Here is a 20,669-nt window from a genome sequence, read left to right on the forward strand (position 1 = left end):
CTCACATTGTGTCTCAAAGACCCGGCTTTTGTAACATGACCGGGTGATGCAAAGCCTCTGAGGAGTTTTAAACAGAAAATGGATAAACGGATAAACGGACTGGGATTTTAGTTTAAGGAGCTATAGTGTGTAGAGCACCACGTAAGGAGGACTGTGTGTGCGTATATGTGTTAGCCTCCCAGTCGGGTCTGACTCTTTGCGATGCTATAGACTGTGGCCCGCCAGGCTCCTCCGTCCATGGGATTCTCCAGGCGAGAACACTGGATTGGGTTGCCATTTCCTTCTCCAGGGATCTTCCCACCCCAGGGACTGAACCTAGGTCTCCTGCACTGAAGGAGACTATTTACTGTCTGAGCCCCAGGGAAGCCCTGAGTGAGGGTTGGCGGGGGAGGACCCAAGGTTGAAGACAAGTGTCAACTAGGAGGCGGTTCCAGTGATCACCGTGAAAAATGCCCGCGAGGGTCTCAGGGGAAGAGACACACCTGAGAGACATCTGGAAAGAGGACAGAGGGAAGACAGTGAAGGATAAGAAGGAGGCGAGTGAGAAGAAGCCGATGTTAGAAGATACATTTTCTTAAAAAAAGGTAAAATCGTGACTCATGGCACATAAAATGAATCCAAGCCGAAGATTTTATTCCACTCAAAAAGAAGGAGCCAGACGTTAAAACTGGTTCAGGGGAGAAGTTGGAAAGCAGACGCATTCACTGAGGAGGGACACTGGAGTGAACGGGCAGATGGAGGTAGAGGGGGAGGTCCTGCGTGTCCACGAGACAGGACAGGCTGGGCTCACCCAGGACTCAGAGCTACCCTGCGCTCTTGGCATTTAGCCATTCCCTTCTCCAGGGGATCTTCTCAACCTAGGGATCCAACCTTGGTCTCCTGCACAGCAGGCAGATTCTTTTACCACCTGAGCCACCAGGGAAGTCCTGCTCAAAGGAAGGGAGGGATTTCAGCTGGAAAAGCCAACCATCTAAGGCCAGTGGCCCTGCCTTGGGCAAGGTGGCCCTATTTTGGTTTCAAGGATAAAGTACCTCCAAGGCTCAGTGGCTCCAGTCTCGGGGGAGGCATTTGACATTGCTTGAACACCATTTCACCAAAGATTCCGTGTATCGTGAGACGGTGTATTCCAAACAGATCTTGCCTGGAAGGAACTTCCAGTGTGGCTGTTTTAATTTGGAATCCAGTTTCCATTACAAAAACCCATGTGAGGACTTTGCCATCACAACAACACTCTTTCTTAGACTCCCTGAAACAGGAACTGCTTTCCAAACCCACAAGTGGAAAATGGATAAAGGCTTGTCTTCAATTGTCAATTTATAGGAAAGGACACATAAAAATTATTTTTAAAAACTGAGTTGGTTTTATGTCTTCTGTGTATAATGTTTTCAATACACGGAAGCCATAAAACCAAGTTGAGCTGAGGCTCGGGGCTGCCCGGGACATTTCGGATCATTTTGGTTAGTGGATACAGGGAGCAGTTTTAATAGCGTGTACTGGATTTCCGGGTTTTTACTAAGCAGAGCAATATGGAGTACTAGTACTAATTGAAGGGAGAAGGCAATGGGATCCCACTCCAGTACTCTTGCCTGGAAAATCCCATGGACGGAGGAGCCTGGTAGGCTGCAGTCCATGGGGTCTCGAAGAGTCGGACACGACTGAGCGACTTCACTTTCACTTTTCACTTTCATGCATTGGAGAAGGAAACGGCAACCCACTCCAGTGTTCTTGCCTGGAGAATCCCAGGGACAGGGGAGCCTGGTGGGCTGCCATCTATGGGGTCGCACAGAGTCAGACACGACTGACACGACTCAGCAGCAGCAGCAGCAGCAGCCGTACTAATTGAAAACAACTAGAAAATAGGAAGATGAGATCAGAGTAGAAACTGCAGATTCTAGAAGGAATCCTGCTATTTCCCAGCCTCTGAAACCCTCTCTTTCTCCCAGCAAAGTGGCCCGTGACCCTTACCTCCAGGTCCGGCTCCACCTCCAGTTTGGGAAGCCCTTAAATAGAGATATTTGGGTCTTTTAAGTGGTCCTGACAGGTTCTGTGCTGCAGCCACAGAGACCCGAAATTTGGAGGGATGGGAAAGCAGACCCGCTGTGCCCTGAGCCTCAGCCGGAGGGCAGGGGCTGCGCCCACCCGCCGTCCCTGCGGGCGCCCGCCTGGCTGCACTTGGGGCCCGCTCCGCCTGCTCCCGCCTGCCCTGCCTGCTGTCGGACGTCCAGCTCGCGGGGGTCAAGCCACCCACTCACCCGACGCCCAGCACTCAGGACTCACGCGCACTGTCCTTCAGACACGCCGCCCGCCCCCCGGGCCCCACACAAACCTCAGCCCAGGTCCAGGAGGTGCTCCCTCCAAACGGCCAGGCTGCCGCAAGGACCGTGTCAGCGCTGGCCGGCCGGCTTCCCCGCCTGCACCCACCGGGCCACGGCCACCTTCACGCGGAAAATCCAGTTACGGCGGGGTTGCAGTGCTGAGTAAATTTACATCAGACCTGAAAACCTGTCCTTCTTTAAAGCCGATTCACACGCCATGGGAGCATCACGGGACACTGAGGGCCTTGGTCCAAGTTTGCTGATTCCCGGCTGACAAACTGAAGTTTTCATCTCCAGGTACCATCCGACAAGGCCCACGGCCCCTCCTGCCTCCATCTGAAATCGCTGCTCTTGTCTGCGGCAGCAAAACTGCTACTGAGATAGACCACGGTCCGGGTTGTATAGGAGATGTATCGTTTAGTTTGGTAAATATAATTTTATATATATTCACCCTTCTCTCCAACATTAAAAATCACTATGTCCCTTGCACAGACGTGTATGTATGTGAATATGTGTGTGGGTGTTAGTCGCTCAGTTGTGTCCAACTCTGCCACCTCACGACTGCAGCCCTCCAGGCTCCTCCGACCATGGGATTTCCCAGGCAAGAATACTAAAGAGGGTTGCCATTTTCTACTCCAGGGGATCTTCCTGACCCAGGGATCAAACCAGCATCTCTTGTGGCCCCTGCATTAGCAGGCAGGCTCTTTACGCTTGAGCCACCTGGGAAGCCCATTATTCATCCCAGGAAGCATGTGCCAGGACTGCGCTAAGGGCTGCGTGTACGCCTCGTTCAATCTTCCTGACAGTTCTCTGATCAGCCCTAAGTATTGCATGAAAAATCTGAAGCTCAGAGAGATAAAGTAATTTGCCTAGATTCACAATTAGAGTGGGGCAGAGCAAGATTTGAACCCAAGTTTAGATGATCCTGGATGTTCTAAATCTCAGCATATCTTCGCATCCCAGTCCCTGACATGGTGCTGGGCACATAGAGGGCCTTCAATACGTATTTTTCATTTAAAAAAAAATTTAAAAAGAATTTTATTGGAGTACAGTTGCTTTATAATGTGTTATTTTCTACTGTACAGCAAAGTGAAACAGCTATATATATACAGAAACCAACACATTGTAAAGCAATTATCCTCCAATTTAAAAAAATAAATAAAATGAGAAAAGGAGGGGATATATGTATTCAATACAGGTTTGTTGAGTAAATGAACGCTTAACCTCTTTTTACTTACATTAAGATAGATTAATTAAGATAATCAATTATCACAGATTAAGTACCTACTTTGTACCAGCCACTGTGCTCTGAAATGAAGAAGCAATTACTGGTTTATCTAAGATAATGTCCATAATTAGGAATGAGAGAGACTTCCCTGGTGGTCCGGGGGTTAAGACTCCATGCTTCCGATGCAGGAGGCTCAAGTCTGTTCCTGGTTGGGAAACTAAGATCCCACATTCTGAGAGGTGCAGCTAAAAAATATAAAACACAACAAACAAAATTGTGTTTTTGGAAACAATCAGTAATACGGCAGAACCAAGCCTAGAACAGACTCATTTTTTTTTATAAAACTGCTTCACCGACTCTAACTTTTTATTATCACTATTATTTTCTTTGACTCTTATCAGTTATGATCACTCAATTATCCATTTCTGCTTGGAGAGGGAATGATTAAGACAAAGTGAGGAAGAAAAGGATTTCTTTTTTGATATAACTGAGGAAGACTACAAACGGGAAAAAAAAATCAAAGAGGATGTGTAGTAATACACAGGATGTCAGACCTGGAAGAGATTAAATTCAACTGGGTGCCAAGGAGGAAGTCACTGCTTCCTCTTTAGGTGGTTTAAAACGCCCCCCGACTTGGCAAAGCTCATGGCGATCACAGATCACGGAGGAGACTGGCCGCCGCGGGAAACCTCAGCCCAGAGGACTCAGGTTACCGGGAGCCTCCCTCAGCCCCCACCCCGAGGCAACAGCCAAGAGCTCGGGTTTTATTAAAAAAAAAAGAACCAAGTAATGCCATTTTGCAGCAACATGGATGCAACTAGCAACTTTCACACTAAGTGAAGTGAATTAGAAAGACAAATACCAACATCACTTATATGTGGAGTCTCAAATAGGACGAAATGAACCTGCCTATGAAACAGAAACAAAATAAGGGGTTTAGAGCACAGACTGGTGGTTGCCGGGGGCAGGGAGGCGGGCAAGCGCAGGAGCGGGATTTGGGATAAGAGATGCAAACTGGTGTAAACAGCATGGATAAACAACAAGGGTCTAATGTATAGCACAGGCACCTAGTCAATAACCTGTAATAAACCAGCGGAAAATAATAGGAAAAAGAGTGTATACATATGTGTGAGTCACTTTGCTATACAGTAGTAATCAACACAACATTGTAATTCAACTATATCGCAAAAAGAGTTAGGGCTTTGAAACCAGCTCCGTCTGGGTTCAGACGGTCTCCACTACTAAGCAACCTCATGACTTTGGATGAAAGAAGTTGAGTCCCCATAAACAGTTTCCTGGCATTTGCTACGTAGTACCTATTATATTTGTTATTAATTGTGATTAGTTACTAATGAAATAATTACAATGAAATCTCAAAAGAATTTTGAAGAGAAACAAAGCCTCCTGTGAAGGTCAGTTGACAAACACCCATTATTCAAAGTGCACTTGACATTCTTTGCCCAAGCAAAGAAAAAAGAATCATTCCTACAAGGCCAAAAAACCAGGAAATGAATATTCCTGCCCAGATGTCCTGGGGCAAGACAATATGGTGCCTCCAACCAAACAGACAAAAATATCTCCAGGCCTGGAGGAGAAACAAATTCCAAGCCAGAATCCTTTGCTTGTTGATACTAATAAAGAGTTCAAGCCAATTCTTTCATGAAGAGGAATTGCTATTTATAACCAAACTCATTTTATATTTCTAAGAGTTCATGAAGCATAATATAAAACCCGTAACTAATCACTGTTATGGAGTGTGGCTCCAGCCGCTTCCAAATTATTTTATTGTTTTTATAAGATCTTGAATTAAAGGAAAAAATAATCTTCAGGTAATTATTCTGCCAAAGAAAGCTCCTGTGGAGTTGACCTGCCTCTCCCAGTCAAGGTCCCCGAGGGAAAGAACTAGCTCAGCTCATTTCTGCCTGGAGTGAGGCAAGCTACACAGCCAGAGGAGAAAGGCCAACTAAAGTGAAATTAAGGCAGCCATCAGGGCATAAATCAGAGGAAGAACGAGCCATTTCACTACTTCCCTCCTTGAGATTCCCATCCAGTCCATCAGCAGGTCCCATCAATTCTCCCATCAAGACAGAACTTGGATCCCTCCCCCTCCCTGCTCGGTCACTCCGTGTTTGCAGCAACCCCTTTTCCTGAGGTCGATTCACATGCTGGAGCCTTTTCAACCTGACCGCATCTCACTGCGCACAAGGGTTTAACTGCTCAGTTATGGAAACTCTAGAGTCCTCGCGTGGCCGCGGGGCCCCGCTTCCTCTTATCAGTCACCCTGGACTTTCTCAGGTTCTCATATGGCACAGAGGAAGTCAGCAAATACACGCTGAACATTTGAACAAATTAATGCGCACGGTTGATTTGAAAAGGAGAAAAGGAGAGGCAGGGATGAACAGCTCTGAGCCTTAACCACCAAGACAATGATTCTCCTGGGAGAGGAGACAGTATTCTAACAAGTTGTCAACAGGTGCAGCAAAGTGCAAAGCTCAGTGTTTTATTTAAAACAGAAACTCTGCAGACTAACTGGTGTCCTGCTCACAGGGCTCCCCAGGGGCGCTGGTGGTGAAGAGCCCGCCTGCCGACGCAGGAGACAGAAGAGGTCCGGGTTTGAACCCTGGGTCGGGAAGATCCCCTGGAGGAGGGCATGGCAACCCACTCCAGTGTTCTTGCCTGGAGAACCCCACGGACAGAGGAGACTGGTGGGCTACCTCCACGGGGGTCGCAAAGAGTGGACATGACTGACGTGACTTAGCACACATACCACTCACAATAGAGATTTAAAGGAGGAGTGTTGGGACTTCAGTGGTGATCCCGTGGTTAAAATTCCATTTTTCCGATGCAGGGCGAGCAGGTTTGATCCCTGGTTGGGGAACTAAGACCCAGCATACTCCAGGGTATGGCTAAAAAAGAAGAAAGAAAAAAAATGTTATTTTTTAAAAAGTGGAGGAATGTCATCACAATTCACAGGTAAAAATCCTTTTTGTGCAGATTCTTCCTATTTGTAAACTCAAAAGAGCAGGTGATTTGATGACAGGGAGAAGGAAATGGCTATTGTGATGCAGCGAGGTGGTGTTGCTACGTGTGTTTCCTGGGCTCTCTCAGGAACAATAGGCCATTTTTGCTTGAGCTTCTGCGTGCTGGCCTAGCACCGTAGATCTCACTTTTGTTAAGGGTGACTTTGTCACTCGTTTGCTTTTCACCTCTTTGAACGGCGGGCTTGGACCGCAACAGTGGTAACATCAGGCAATGTTTAGGAGGCAAGTCTCAGATCCACTAATGTGATAACAAAGATTCTCTTCCAAGAAGAACCTTAGAAAAGGGAGATTGCTTTCCAACATCCTGGCCCAATTGTTCCATATTCCAGAAGCTATTAATTTTCTCTGCTCCCACCACAGGAAAATGTTTGGTCTCAGGGGAAGCAAGCCAATTAAGCAGTTGCTTAAGGGGGAAACCAAAATAAGGCAGGAAATTTGAATGGAGCCATTAACTGTTCTTCCTGAAATCTAACGAGGACGACATTCAGATGGCAATCCACGGACAGATTGCATCAATGTCGTGGAACACAGTGACTGCAGTTGAATGTAATTATTCAGCTGTCCCAGACAAGGGGGGAGGCAGGCCTTTGATGATGCTTTAGGGGACAGAAGGTTGACGGTGTCTTCAGCTGCAGAGGCCGTGACAGGTAGACTCTGAGCATCTGGGCTGTTGGAATCCAATAATCCAAACCCACCCTCCGCCATCTTCGTGTCACGAGGTGTCACAAGGCGGGAGTCTTTGACCCATTTTCACTGGAACATTCTCTACCTGTGGTACTTCCCGTTACCTTTACTGATTCCCTCAAAGTCCAGCCTTGCCCAGGCTCTGCAGGGGTGAGGATCAAAGTGGGAGGATACGTTCAGAATTTGATGCAGTAAAAAGCAGTGCGACTTTCTAAAATGTTCCAATGAAGTGGAAGGAAAATTAAAAGTTTAAGCCTCTTAAAATGTAAACGGTGCCAATGCACTGTGAGATTTGGACTCTCGCCCGTTAAAAAATGGAAAAAGGAAAGAAGAAAGCCAGAAGGCCGGGGGCTCGTGAGATGAAGTACAGAGAACAACTGGAGGGCTGCAGGTCAGCCGCGACCCGGGCCCCCCTGTCCTCTCTGGGTGTTACGTCGCCCACCCGATCTTTCCCACACGGTTGCTCATGCCGATGCCCCTAACTGTCTGTGAAAGGTAAGAAGTACTTCTGTGAATGCCTGATATCATCGTTTAATCAATCTGCTCTCTATCGAAAATGGAAGGCGAGGAAAGAGTCATTTTTGTCGGAGGACAGTGTTTCAGGATGCTTCCACCGGCCTGCTCACAAAAGGCACACGTTGACGTCTCTCTGATGGGTGAGAAGGAAAGCGCCTATGCTGGGTGGCTCTCCACGGGGGGCGGCATGTCTCACCAGCCTTGGTTCAGCTTTCTTGAAATAGCCCATCTCGGAGACGCCTCTGGCGACATGCTCCCATCCTAACGGAGCGGGTGCCCTCCCCAGCCAGGGCGCCCCCAGAAATCTTTAAAGGCAGAACCCAGCTGTCTTCACTTTCACGTGGCCCAGTCAGAATGAAGGCTCCCCTGTCACAGCCCCACAGCCTGGGTCCGAGCACCTCCTTAGCAGGCCGTTTGTCCGGCCTGTGCACTCGCGTCCTGCCAGGCTGGGTGACCCGGCCACCAGCGCGAAGCCTTCTTTGCCTTGGTTTCCCTCCAGTGGACCAGCCCAGCGCCCACCACATGGTAGGGCCTTAATCACATTTTCCCTTAACTGAACATTGTCTCTTTCTGTTGTTGTTTTTTTTTTTTAACATACCTCTTTTCAGTTCTAGTCGTAACAGCTAAAGACAATATTTTGCAACTGCACAACCGGAAAACTGGAAATTTGCCACGGAGGTGGGCAGACATTTCCACAAGGTTATTTTCCCTTCTCAATGTACAGAAAGCATTTCCTGCAAATACTCTTCTCCTGCGTGATGAAAGAATCAGAGACGCGGAGCGGGACTGTTGGGGGGACAAACACTTGTTACTGTGACTTTACACAAATCACGAAACTGTTTCAGCCTCTCTAGGCCAAGTGGCTTTCATCTGCTCACGTGTTAAATTAAATGCTTGTACAACCAGAAATGCGGTCGTTGTGTTGTTTAGCTTTTCCACATTCATTCAAGAATTATGTAATTTCCAAAATTCTCATTGACTTCAGATTAAAAAAAAAAAACAATGGTTGATGAAAATCTTAGGTAAAAATGAAATTGTAGACTATGTGTAATATAATTTGTTTCTTGTTTAGGAGTAGAAAAGGTTTGGAAATACAGATTCTCAGACAGGTATCAATTAGGTGGAAAGACAATAAGATTATGTATACATTTTACTTTCTGATTATTTGCATGTTTTTGCTGCTTGATAATATTTAAAACTAAAGCAATCGAGGATTTAACATGTGCTACATACTGGTCTAAGTTTTTGCGCGTGTTGATTCTATGTTAGGTTTATTACCATCCCCATTTTATAAATAAGGGACTGAGGGACCAAGAGGGTGGGAACTTGCCCAAGGTCACACAGTTGTAAACGCATGGCTATGCCCCGGCCCTGTACTCCAACCCCTGATCCAGACTCTTTCATATATTTATTTTATTCACTTGTTATTTTGACTGTGCTGGGTCTTCACTGCTGCCCGAGGGCTTTCTCTAGTTGCTGCGAGTAGGGGCTGCTCTCTCATCCTGGGGCACAGGCTTCTCACTCTGCTGGCTTCCATGCTGCAGAGCGTGGCCTGCAGTAGTGGAGGTACACGGGCTGACTTGCTCTGCAGCGTGTGGAGTCATTCTGACCAGGGGTGGAACGCTCTTCCCCTGCACTGGCGGGCAGATTCTTAACCACTGGACCACCCGGGAAGTCCCCAGAACCCCAACTCTTAACCACTATGCGAGACTGCTTCTGCACTGATCATTAAAGGCTATGAAGAATTACTGAGTTGTAGCAATTTAAATATTTTGGCTAAGCCATATGACTTGGATTGAGTCATTTAACTTCTCAGGATAATGTAAGATAGAATTTAACCTTGCTTAAAGAGCTCTGGACTTCAGCCTTGGCTTCTAGGACATAATCCCTAATAGCAGTGTTTTTGTTTAAAGTGATGACTGGCCATCCCAGAAAGACCATTGATGTCACTTAGGGTGGGGGCTCTGGGTCACGCCTGGAAGGATCTGGAGATAAGAAACAGCCCACCACGTGGGCTGTCTATCACTCATACCTGGGTAATGGCTCCCCCAAACCATCCAAACCCCAAGACTCGGACGAGCGTCTCTGGTTGGGGAGGGACCCGCCATGTGTGTCATCCCCCGTTGGTACCCAGAGACTGCAGTGTCAGCTCTGCGGGAAAAGAACAGCAGACACTCTGCCTCTGTAACCCTCCTGGGCTCTGCCCTGAGCCTCTTCCTTTGACTATTGTATCCTATCTGCATCCTTTCTCCATTGTCAGCTGTAACAGTGAGAATAATAGCTTTCAGTGAGTTCTGTGAGTCTTTGTAGCAGATGATGAAATCTGAGGGTGACTGGAAGCCCTTGAATTTGCAATTACAGTCAGAAGCGCCCGGTGGTCTTAGACGTGACTGCCTCCCGTGATCTAAATCCTCAGAGTCCTTCAGCCTCCTCCTCAGCTAAATGATGACATTGAAAGAAGTGCTCTTTTAAGTCTCCTGTAGCCCAATAGTGTTACTCTGTCAGGGGCATTTGTAGTTGAGCAAGGCTGCTCTGGAGGCTGGGAGACTTAACCCGAAGGAGCCCGTAGTGAGGGGCTGGGGAGACGGGTGAGAATGGGGGGCTGACGCTTCTCTGCGTAAATCACGCCACGCAGGCCACTTACAGGAAAAGGGAGCTCACGGCGATGATGGCGGTGGTGGCAGGGGGCATGGGCGAAGATCCTCTCGGTTCCGAGTCAGTGTCTGTGTCTAAACAAACTATCCAGTCAGTGCTGTGCTGCAGGCTGTCTGGCTCAATGTAGCCATGCACTCAGAATCTATCTCTGCTCCAGCTACAGAAGGGAGGGACTCTGTGCTAGCAGGCTTCCAATATTCCAAGAGCTAAAGCTTCAGGTCTGGGGCAGTACTTGAAGGCCTCATGGCATCCATTGATTTTTCCTGCATTCAATTGTTCCCAACCTTTGGGGGACGTCCAGAAAGGGGTCTCTCTCAGCTTAAATGCTTCACTGAACTTTTCAGAAAAGCTTCGGAATGCTTTCAGGCTCAAGAGGAGAACGGCCTCAGGAGAGCTGTAAAGCCTTCTGTTTCCCCAGTTTTGCCATTTTGTTCCGCAATCTGCCAGAACTCCGGAACTAAAATATCATAAACTAGTGTTGTTTGAGACACTAAGTTTCAGTAACTTGCTGCAACAGAGAAGAAACTGACACACAGAGCTCTTATCAGCAAGTTGTTGAGCGGGGATTTGAACTTAAGTGGTCTGCATCAAAGACCAGCCCTTCCCTCAGTGTGCCCACCCCGTCAGTATCCCCACCACAAGTCGTCAGCCCCATCGGATCTGGAACCCCTACGGCTGATCATTTTCAACATCCAGTGGTCACAGATTCACTTCACTACAGGTTACAGGGAGACACAGACATGAGGAGTCCTGCAGCCAACACAGAGGCCAAGAGCTCGGCGGTGGAAGACGGGCCAGCGCTCAGGCTTCCTGAACCTCAGTTCCCTCACCTATACTTTGGCCCCCTGATGCGAAGAGCTGACTCCTTGGAAAAGATCCTGATGCTGGGAAAGATTGGGAAACAGGAGAAGAAGGGGATGACAGAGGATGAGCTGGTTGGATGGCATCACCGACTCAATGGACATGAGTTTGAGCAAACTCTGGGAGATGGTGATGGACAGGGAGGCCTGGCGAGCTGCGATTCATGGGATTGCCCAGGTGGACATAACCACAGAGGGTGTGGAGCACGGTGGCACAGGCTTTCCAGGGATTTTAAAAGGGTTCAGTGAAATAGTCCAAGTAAATCACTGACTGCAATGCTGGGCACAGAAAACCACACTAAAAATATATTATTCTCTTAAAACTTTATTGAGTGCTTAATATTACCTTCTAGATTTTTGCTTCGGAGTTTTGACTTCAGAATTTCAGCTTTGCAATGGACCATCACAGGGCTTCTTAAACAGAAAAAAATGATCTCGTTTTTATATAAAACTTACAATTTAGTATCTAGCTATTAGCTGTTATTTTAAAATAAATGATCTAGTGAATTGAATAGTGTCCCTCCAAAATTCAGGTCCACCCAAAACCTCAGATAGCAACCTTGTTCAGTAACAGAGTTTTTGTTCATAGAGAACAGACTTACGGACACAGCAGGGGTAGGAGAAGGTGATGAGAACTGAGAGAGTACATTGAAATACATGCAATACCATGTGTAAGATATTATAGACAGCGAATGGGAAGCTGCTGGGGGACCCAGGGAGCTCAGCCTGGTGCTCCGTGACAGCCTCGAGCGGAGGGAGGGGGTGGGAGGTGGGAAGGAGGGGACATGCGCGCAGCTGCGGTGACTCGGGTTTGATGCGTGGCAGAGTCCAGCACAGCAGTGCACAGCAATGGTCCTGCAGGTAAAACAAACACACTTCTAGGAAAGAAGCAGGGTCTTTGCAGATGCATTCAAGGTAGGGGTTGACTTAAAACCATCCTGGATTTGAGTGGGCCCTGCTTTCAATGATGGCGTTGCTATAAGGGACAGCAGAGTCCCCACAGAGACAGCGAGAAAGCAGAGCCTGGAGGGATGCAGCCACAAACCAGCGGGCCCAGGGGCTGCGTGCGAGCACCAGAACCTGGGCAGAGGCAGGGGGCACTTTCCCCAGAGCTTCCAGAGGCTTTGGTTGCAGACTTCTGGCTTCCTGGACTAGACTCCTGCCGTTTCAGGCCACCAGCTTTGTGGTAACTTGCTAGGGCAGCCCTAGGAATCTCACACCCATGGTAATTCGGGGACCCCTCCAGTCACCCCACGGGGGAGAGGCCCCTTCATCACTTGCTCCAGGCTCTCTCCCGCTCCCCAAAAGGAAGAAATGGTTCACGCAAGAGAACGGTTCTGCTCTGTCTCCACTTTGCAGCTTGTGGACTGCAGCAAGTGCGAAAGGAAAGCAAAGTTGCGTCAACAGGTGTTACTCTTGGTACAGAGCGCGCCGCTGGGCATAAGAGCGGAGGAGGGGACTGCCCTGGTGGCCCAGGGGTGGAGAGTCCGCCTTCCAGCACAGGAGCCGAGAATTAGGTCTCTGGTCGGGGAGCTAAGATCCCACATGCCTCGGACCAACTAAGCCCGCGTGCCCCAGCCAAAGATCCCGCATGACACAGCGCGGACCCCTCGTGTTGCAGCTAGTCCCCGGTGCAACCAAATATTAACAAAATAAGCAAAAAAATTTTTAAAGAGCGGCAGGAGTATCTTTGTGCTGCTAGTTAACTGCACGATCTTGAGGGGCAGACGTGACCCTCTGAGACATCCATCTCCTCCAAGTGAACCGGGTGCACAAAATACCCTCAAGGTCCCGAGCATAGAATTCTTTAGCAAATGATGGTCTTTAGACCAAACGGAAGAGAAAAGAGGAGAATATGAAGAACCCTTGGCAACTTGGGCACCTCCTCCCCAAGACGAAATAGCTCACATAAATGCCTAGGCCCATGTGTTACCTAGGGCTTCAGTCATACCGTGATTTCGCCCCTACAGTGCCCTACTACGAAACGCATGGGTTGACAACAGATTGTCCTTTTCACTGTAGATGTACCTGGGGCTTCCCAGCTGGTGCCAGCGGTAAAGACCCTGCCTGCCAATGCTGGAGGTGTAAGAGACGTGGCTTTGATCTGGGGTTGGGAAGATCCCCTGGAGAAGGAAACAGCAACCCACTCCAGTATTCTTGCCAGGAGACTCCCATGGACAGAAGAGCCTGGTGGGCTGCAGTCCACAGGGCTGCAAAGAGTTGGACACGACTGACGCAGCTAAACACGCCCGAATGCTCCTGTCCACCTGGGCGACTGAAATTGCTCTCAGGGCTACTTACATCAACATCAGCGTCTCAGGGAAAAAAAATGCTCCTAATGTGGTTCACTCTCTGCCTCTGCTAACCTGTATATTTATTTACAGCTTCTTATTTTGTATTGAGGTATAGCTGATTTATATGTGATCGTTTCAGATGACCAGCAGGGAGACTCGGCCCCCCACACACATGGATCCATTCTCACCCACACTGCCCTCGCCCACAGGCGCTGCTCCCGCATACAAACAGGCAGCTGCTGTTTCAGTAACTCTGGCGCTGACCAGGACCACAGAGGTCTTCCCTCGGCAGGACGTGGCCTCTCCCAGTCTCTCTGGGAAGCTACCTCACCCAGCAGGCTGGAGCGTGCCTACTCACCTTGCAAGCATGCGATACAAGGTTAGAGGAAATCTAATTAGAGAAAAAAGATCATCTTTCAATCTTTAGATTGCATATCGAGGATCAAAGTCTCCGAAACCTCTCACTGGCCGCTTGCACTTTTGCCTAAACTCACTGATAACAGAGGGGAAACCAAGGTTAGGAAGAGTTAGTTTAGGTTCTAGGCCACATTGAAAGTTTCTCTCCTGCCTCGTCCATGACCTTCAGCCCGTTTACTTGCTGTATTGCCACAACATTACCCTCCCCTTTACCCTAAATCCTTCCATCCACAGCAACCGTGAGCCGCGATTTTTTTGTGTTCTTTCAGGACTTAACTATTTCATGTCCATTTACATGTCCTACTTAAAGTATCAAAGTCACCAGCATATTACTTTCTTGTAGATCTTTTTAAAGTTTTCCACCATACTTTTCTTTTTAAGGAAAATAACCAATAATGTGCCTGCTTACATGGAAGAAAAAGTGAGGGTATTGATACTGATAAATTGCTCCAGGTGAACTCGTATGAAAACCTGAAGACTCCGGAAAATCAGAAAAAGGAAGACCTTTGGAAAAGGGTGCTGTGTGCCGTGCTTAGTCGCTCAGTTGTGTCTGACTCTTTCCAACCCCATGGACTGTAGCCCGCCAGGCTCCTCTATCCATGGAATTCTCCAGGCAAGAATACTGGAGTGGGCAGCCTTTTCTTTCTCCAGGGGATCTTCCCAACCCAGGGATCGAACCCAGGTCTCCCGCATTGCAGGCAGATTCTTTACCAGCTGAGCCACCAGGGAAGCCTTAGAAAAGGGATTCAATTGTTATTACTAATTCCTTGGCTCTTTAAAATTCTATTTGTTTATGTTCGGGTGCGCTGGGGCTTCGCTGCTGCAGGCAGGCGTTCTCAGTTCTGTGAGCGGGACCCCTCCTGGCTGCAGAGCGTGGGCTGCTCACTGCGGGGGCTTCTCTTGCTGCAACACACAGGCTCTCGGGGCTCGAGCTTCCGCAGCGGCCTCTGGCAGGCTCAGCAGCCGTGGCTTGGGGCTCAGCTGCTCCACAACACGGGGGGCCTTCCCGGACCAGGGATCGAACACATGCCCCCTGCTTCAGCAGGCAGATCCACTGCACTGTCAGGGAAGCCCTAACTCCTGGAAGCTTTGCACCCACAGGATAACACTGAAAACAGTTTCACGTAAAAGAAAAGTAGAAAAATAAACGGTCCAGCAAAACCACTTCAGAAGAGAAGAATAGAATGGGTAACGATGGGACAACTCCTTCTTAGGGATGATGGGGGTGGGGACGTGGGAAGCCTGGGGTCGAAGCTGTCAGCTCTAGAAAGGGCAGAGGATGTCTTCGAAGTCAGGATCGCTTGCCCATCCCCCTTCAAGTGTGAGTGACTAAGCAGGGGTAACTGTGCAAAATAGCCTCTCTGGGAAAAGCAAGAGCTTCGCTGACGGCGAGGTCCCACCCAGCTCTCTCTTGCCTCTCGAGATGTCCCTCTCAGCAAGATTTCAGAACCGGCCTGTTCTCCGTGCAGCCCAGGACCCACTGAAGCTCAGAAGGAAGCCCAGGTCAGTCACACTAAGACCCCCGAGGTTCTCAGGGCTGGGTGCCAAAGCAGGCCATCCAGCAGCCAGCTGTGCCCAGGGGCTCCTCTAGCAGCACTCGGAGGATGATTCTTGAAGGCATAAATGAAGGGCACTCTTTGAGCCCCAGGAACACAGCTCCCCAAATATGAATCACTGTGCTAATCCAGCTCGGTACTCTGTACGGTGTGGGCTGTATTATTTGTTCTGGGCCTGAGGGAGAAAGCCATGATATATTTAAGGCAGGGTGTTTTCAGAGAGAGCCTTAGCGCAGTGACTTACAGGGAGAATGCAAATGAAAGCACGGTGAAAGTGACCTTGAGTTTTGCAGCTGAAACTAGTTCCCTGTTAGCTAATAGCCAAGCTGATTGAGAACCTCAGGAGCAGAGGTTACAGATGTTCTGTTTATTAAACAGAAAACATTAACAACTTGGTTGTACCTTGAAACACACTAAGACATGAAAATAAGCAGAGGGCAAAGGGGAAAAGTTCAGTGAATTTTTCCTGACCGTTTCTTTTTTTTTTTTTTTTTTAGTGCCATCTCAGCCCTGGCATTGTTTTTTTTTTTTTTTCCAAATATAAGTCAGGAGGAAAATAATAAAATAAAAAATTTTAATATATATATATATATATATATATATATATATGTTTTGGCAAAGCTGGTTTTGGTTCTACAAAGTTGACAGTTTCAGCTCAGTCCACTCAAGAAACCGCCTGTTGAAACACAAAGCTGTGGGTCACATATGAAGTAAGACAGCAGTACATTTCATTTGGGGCTTCCCAGGCGGTCCTAGCGGTTAGGAACCTGCCTGCCAATGCAGGAGGCATAAGAGATGCAGGTTCAATCCCTGGGTCGGGAGGATCCCCTGGAGGAGAGCGTGACCACCCCCTCCAGTGTTCTTGCCTGGAGAATCCCCTGGACAGAGGAGCCCAGAGGACCATTGTCCAGGGGGTCGCCAAGAGTCCGACAGGACAGGAGGGGCTTAGCGCGCACACACGTCCTTTGGGGGTGGCAGTGCTGCGATGGAGAGCATTAGCCCTCCAAGGGATGTTTCCATCTTACAGGAAAGGAAGTGGAGAACAGAAAAATACAAATGACTTGTCTGAGACAGTGGGGGGGATGAATCTTAAACTCAGACTCCTGTCTGCGCACAGCCACATGCCTTAGAGCCACACGCCGTCACTCATCACCCGTGTAAGTCTGGGGCCAGAGGCAGAGCCAGAGAGGAACAGCCCTGCAGAGTCACCTCTGAGGGCCTGAAAGCGTGCGCCGCTAACGGAATCCCGACAGACGCGGTCCGCAAAATCCGCACTTCGTGCTGGACTGACGCAGCTCCCCGCGCCCCCTGAGACACCCACTGCTGCAGGCTCCTTCCTGCTCCTTCACCCCGACCATCAAGTCCGTCTCTGAAGTTTGCTTCAGATGGGCTCAGTGAGGAGCCCTTCGTGAGGTGCCCTCCGTGAGGAGCCAGGTCCATGCTGGCCCCCCGGCTCCCTGTCCCATGGAGTGAACCCTCTCCCTTCTCTCCGCTGACTGAGTGCCCGTGGGCAGCTCAAGCCGGGCAGGCAGCCCTAGCCAGGCAGACTCACAGGACTAAAGCACAATCGGCCCGCACGAGTTGACACTCAGCTCCTTCGCTTTTCAGTGACAGATACAATTCAGGCCCCTGGCCAGCCTGGAGGGACCCGTCGCCGGCCGGAGAAGCAACGGGCTCTTGTCCTGACGGTCACACAGCCACTGAAGGGATCGAGGGGACTGAGAGTGTGGACCACACACTGCGGAAGTCACCGCTTGACTGAGAAGAGGTCAGCAGAGCAATCTAAGCTTGAGGTCGCTTTTCCATCTCTATAAAACCCTTGCTAGAGCTGAGTCAAGAACAAAATTCCAAAAAATAGCTAGCATCTCCCTGGAGAAGGTGAACCACAGAGACGGGTGCTAATATCTAGAAAAGGGGTTGTCTTCAGAGCAACAAGCACTGCTGGTCTTGAGGGTTTTCAGAGGGTTATATGCCTTCTACCTAAGCCCTGCCGGCACTTTGAGGATGCAAACGTGTCGGACACGTGGGTGCCCTCAGATGGCTCCCCGGAAATCTAGATAATTAAGTGCAGAACAGGACAGGCCTACAAGCTTGCTTCACATGAGGCTCGAATCATTATGCCCTTCTGGTCACAGACGAAAGGGATTATATTCCTGGCACCTTAGGGAAGGAAATTTTATAGCGTCTCCTATTGGTACCACTGGTTAATAACCCTCCAAAGCCAAAAGAGAGAGAAATTAGGAAGAGATGCCCTAGCAGACCTGGGCAACTTGCCAGGCCTCCAGGAGGTAGGAATCAGGAACCAAGAGACTGGATTAGACGCCCATTCTGCTTCCAAGCAGCAACGCGGATTTAGAGAAGTCCTCAAGCCTCCGTTTCCTCATCTGTGAAACAGGTCTATTACTTTCCCTACCTGGAAAAGGAAATGGCAGCCCACTCCCGTAGTCTTGCCTGAGGAATCCCATGGACGGAGGAACCTGGGGGGCTGCAGGGAGTCGGACACGACTGAAGTGATTTAGCACACAGGCACTTTCCCTATATATACCTCATGGAACGAGTGTGAAGCTCATAAGACACTTTGATACATATGGATTTTGCACTTTCCCTGTAAACAAGAGAAAGACATTCTACTTAAGGAGAAACCATCTCCCCCTTACTCTCATTGGTGTGTCTAGGGATCCAGCAGGGTCCTGTAGTCAGCACAGGTATTACTCATCTCTCCAGGACAGAGCAGCTCCCAGAAGCCGAGGGATCCAGCAAACCAAGCAGCTGCTGAACCAAGAAAAAGTAGCTGCAGAAACGGCATCTCTTTAGGAGGTTAACACTCAGAAAGCCCTTGGTCAGAAGTCCTCTCTCTAGGCTGGTGATGAATTGAGGAGCGGACATACATTTTCTTTGCTTAAAAAGGTAAAAATCTTACACTGATCTGAAAATATTAATAGAGCTCAAAAGAGGACCCTGCTGTTTTCCTTGTGGACTTGCTGATTCAGACTCCAGGTTTACACATTGATCAGATGTGTCTGATTTTGGAAACAGAAGTGTGGTTCACGCAAAAATCAGGTCAACAGTTAGCAATTATAGCTGCGCATTAAGGGGTTCACCAGGCCTGCATTCAGCTGTGTAATGAGATTGAGTAAAACCTGATTCCTACCTGGACTTAATCAGACCCACTCTACCCTCTTGGGCTTCCCAGGTGGCCCAGTGGTAAAGAACCCACCTGCCAGTGCAGGAGACGCAAGAGAAGAGAGTTTGATCCCTGGATTGAGAAGATCCCCTGGAGGAGGGCATGGCAACCCACTCCCGTATTCCTGCCCGGAGAATCCCACGGACAGAGGAGCCTGGCGGGCTCCAGTCCACGGGGTCATGCAGAGTTGGACGTGACTGAGCGCACACGCTCTACTCTCTTGCAAGAAGCTAGCTCCCAGCTCCGAGTACCTCTCTTCCCTTTGTTTCTTCTCCTGCTGAGCTGTAGTGAGGACCTGAGCTGTAGACCGGGGCGTGAGTACTGGAGAGCTCCTCTTCCCACAGAGCTTATTTGAATTGCTTGGCTATTGAGAGACCGCAAGAAGCTTGGAGAGGATGAGTCCTTTTGAACAGGATGAAGAGTGCACGTTTGGATTGGTTACCACCGCCTGGTGGAACACAGAGAAGACGAGCCAGGTCTTCGAACCTTACCCACTACAGTGTAAGTTCCTGAAGGGCACGTGCGGAAGGGACAGGCCCGCGGTCGGCACACCGCTGCCGGCCGGGGTTTTGGCCTTACACCCGCTGCCACCTCCCAGTCTGATAGGCTGGCTGGGACCGCGAGGGAGCAGGTCCGCTCCTGCTTAGGTCACGTGAAGACTTAAGCTCCACTCATCCTGTATGTTTCTTCAACACCTCCATCAGGACTTTTAGAGCAGAAGTGTCCTCCCAGTACAGAGTCCCAGGTCCAGCATAGAATTAAGGAAAAGAAGTGGGCAGGAATAGAGACACAGCCTATTGTGCTGAGTCGCGTATATGGACGGGTGCGCATGCTCAGTCCTGTCCGACTCCTTGTGACTCCACGGACTACAGCCCGCCAGGCCCCTCTGCGCATGGGATTCTCCAGGCATGAATACCGGAGTGGGTTGCCATTTCCTCCTCCAGGGCATCTTCCCAACCTGGGGATCAGACCTTTGACCCCTGCGTCTCCTGCCTTGCAGGCCAATTCGTCACCACCAACCCATCGGGGAAACCAATGTGTATAGAGAAGGGATATAGAGTTAATAAAAATAGCCAACATATATGTACACATACACTCCAAAGATATATATATTTATGTAGATACTCCAGAGTCCAACACGCAAGAGATGACGCCGCAGCAAAGCCAGAGCCTGCCTTTCTGCTCCTCTTTGCTGCCTCGCACCTCCACACCATGGTCTAACCGTGTCCTGAATCCACATCAGAGCTTCTCAGTAGAGAATTTCAGGGAGGAGGAGGGTGGTGAGGATCTCACTGTTTGAGAGACCCCAAGAATTTGGCCTGATTTCTAAGAACAGAGGAGCCCTGAGCAGGGGAAGGAAGATGAGCGTGTTTAGTACCCAGAGGAGGAAGACAAAAGCGCCATCCCTGGCAGTTCCCATTGGAAGAGACCTGGTGAAAGGCAGACGGGAACGCCAACAGAGCAGGAGCTAGAGTCCTCGAGGAGATCTAAGCGGGGGAGAGAAAGACTTACGGAACCGCAAGTATACAGTATGAATTTTCATCTAAAAACCAAACGTTTTCATGTAATTTTACACTCAGCCGCTTAATAACTTGCAGCAGCGAATGATCCCAGTCAGGAGTAACTCCAGAGGAGCTGCATCATGGCACAGATAAAACTCAGAACGGCAGAAATGACCGGACAAACGCAGGAACTGGCAGGCAGATCCAGAAGGCCTTGCATGTGGAGAAGAGGTCTAGTTGGAGAAGGAACGGAGAGAAGGGGTTGATAATCAAATGAGTAGTAGAGAAAACAGCTCCCTGGCTGAGGAAGGCTTGAGTCGGCAGGTTGCAGGGCGCGCTGAGTCGCAGAGTGGAAAGGGCAGAGCTCCCGGCGAAGCCCCTGCATCCCAAGGACAAAGCCGGGGGCGCTCAGCGAAC

General features: G+C 49.3%; 1 long non-coding RNA gene across 3 annotated transcripts; it reads right to left on the minus strand.

Annotated features, from left to right (window-relative positions):
- Positions 1 to 607: 607 nt before the first annotated feature.
- Positions 608 to 18,554, minus strand: LOC138428411 (uncharacterized). 3 transcript variants are annotated; one of them, XR_011252433.1, is made up of 5 exons: positions 18,224 to 18,494; positions 11,646 to 11,713; positions 6,318 to 6,449; positions 2,327 to 3,788; positions 608 to 1,849 (listed from the first exon to the last, which is right to left on the minus strand). It is a non-coding gene; the product is annotated as an uncharacterized lncRNA (long non-coding RNA). The 3 variants fall into 3 exon arrangements; XR_011252435.1 differs by having other exon boundaries at positions 6,311 to 6,449; positions 18,224 to 18,489; XR_011252434.1 differs by lacking the exons at positions 608 to 1,849; positions 2,327 to 3,788 and having other exon boundaries at positions 6,018 to 6,449; positions 18,224 to 18,554.
- Between the last annotated feature and the right edge of the window lie 2,115 nt (positions 18,555 to 20,669).

This window comes from Ovis canadensis, chromosome 23, assembly GCF_042477335.2.
Source record: "Ovis canadensis isolate MfBH-ARS-UI-01 breed Bighorn chromosome 23, ARS-UI_OviCan_v2, whole genome shotgun sequence".
Lineage (NCBI taxonomy): Eukaryota > Metazoa > Chordata > Mammalia > Artiodactyla > Bovidae > Ovis > Ovis canadensis.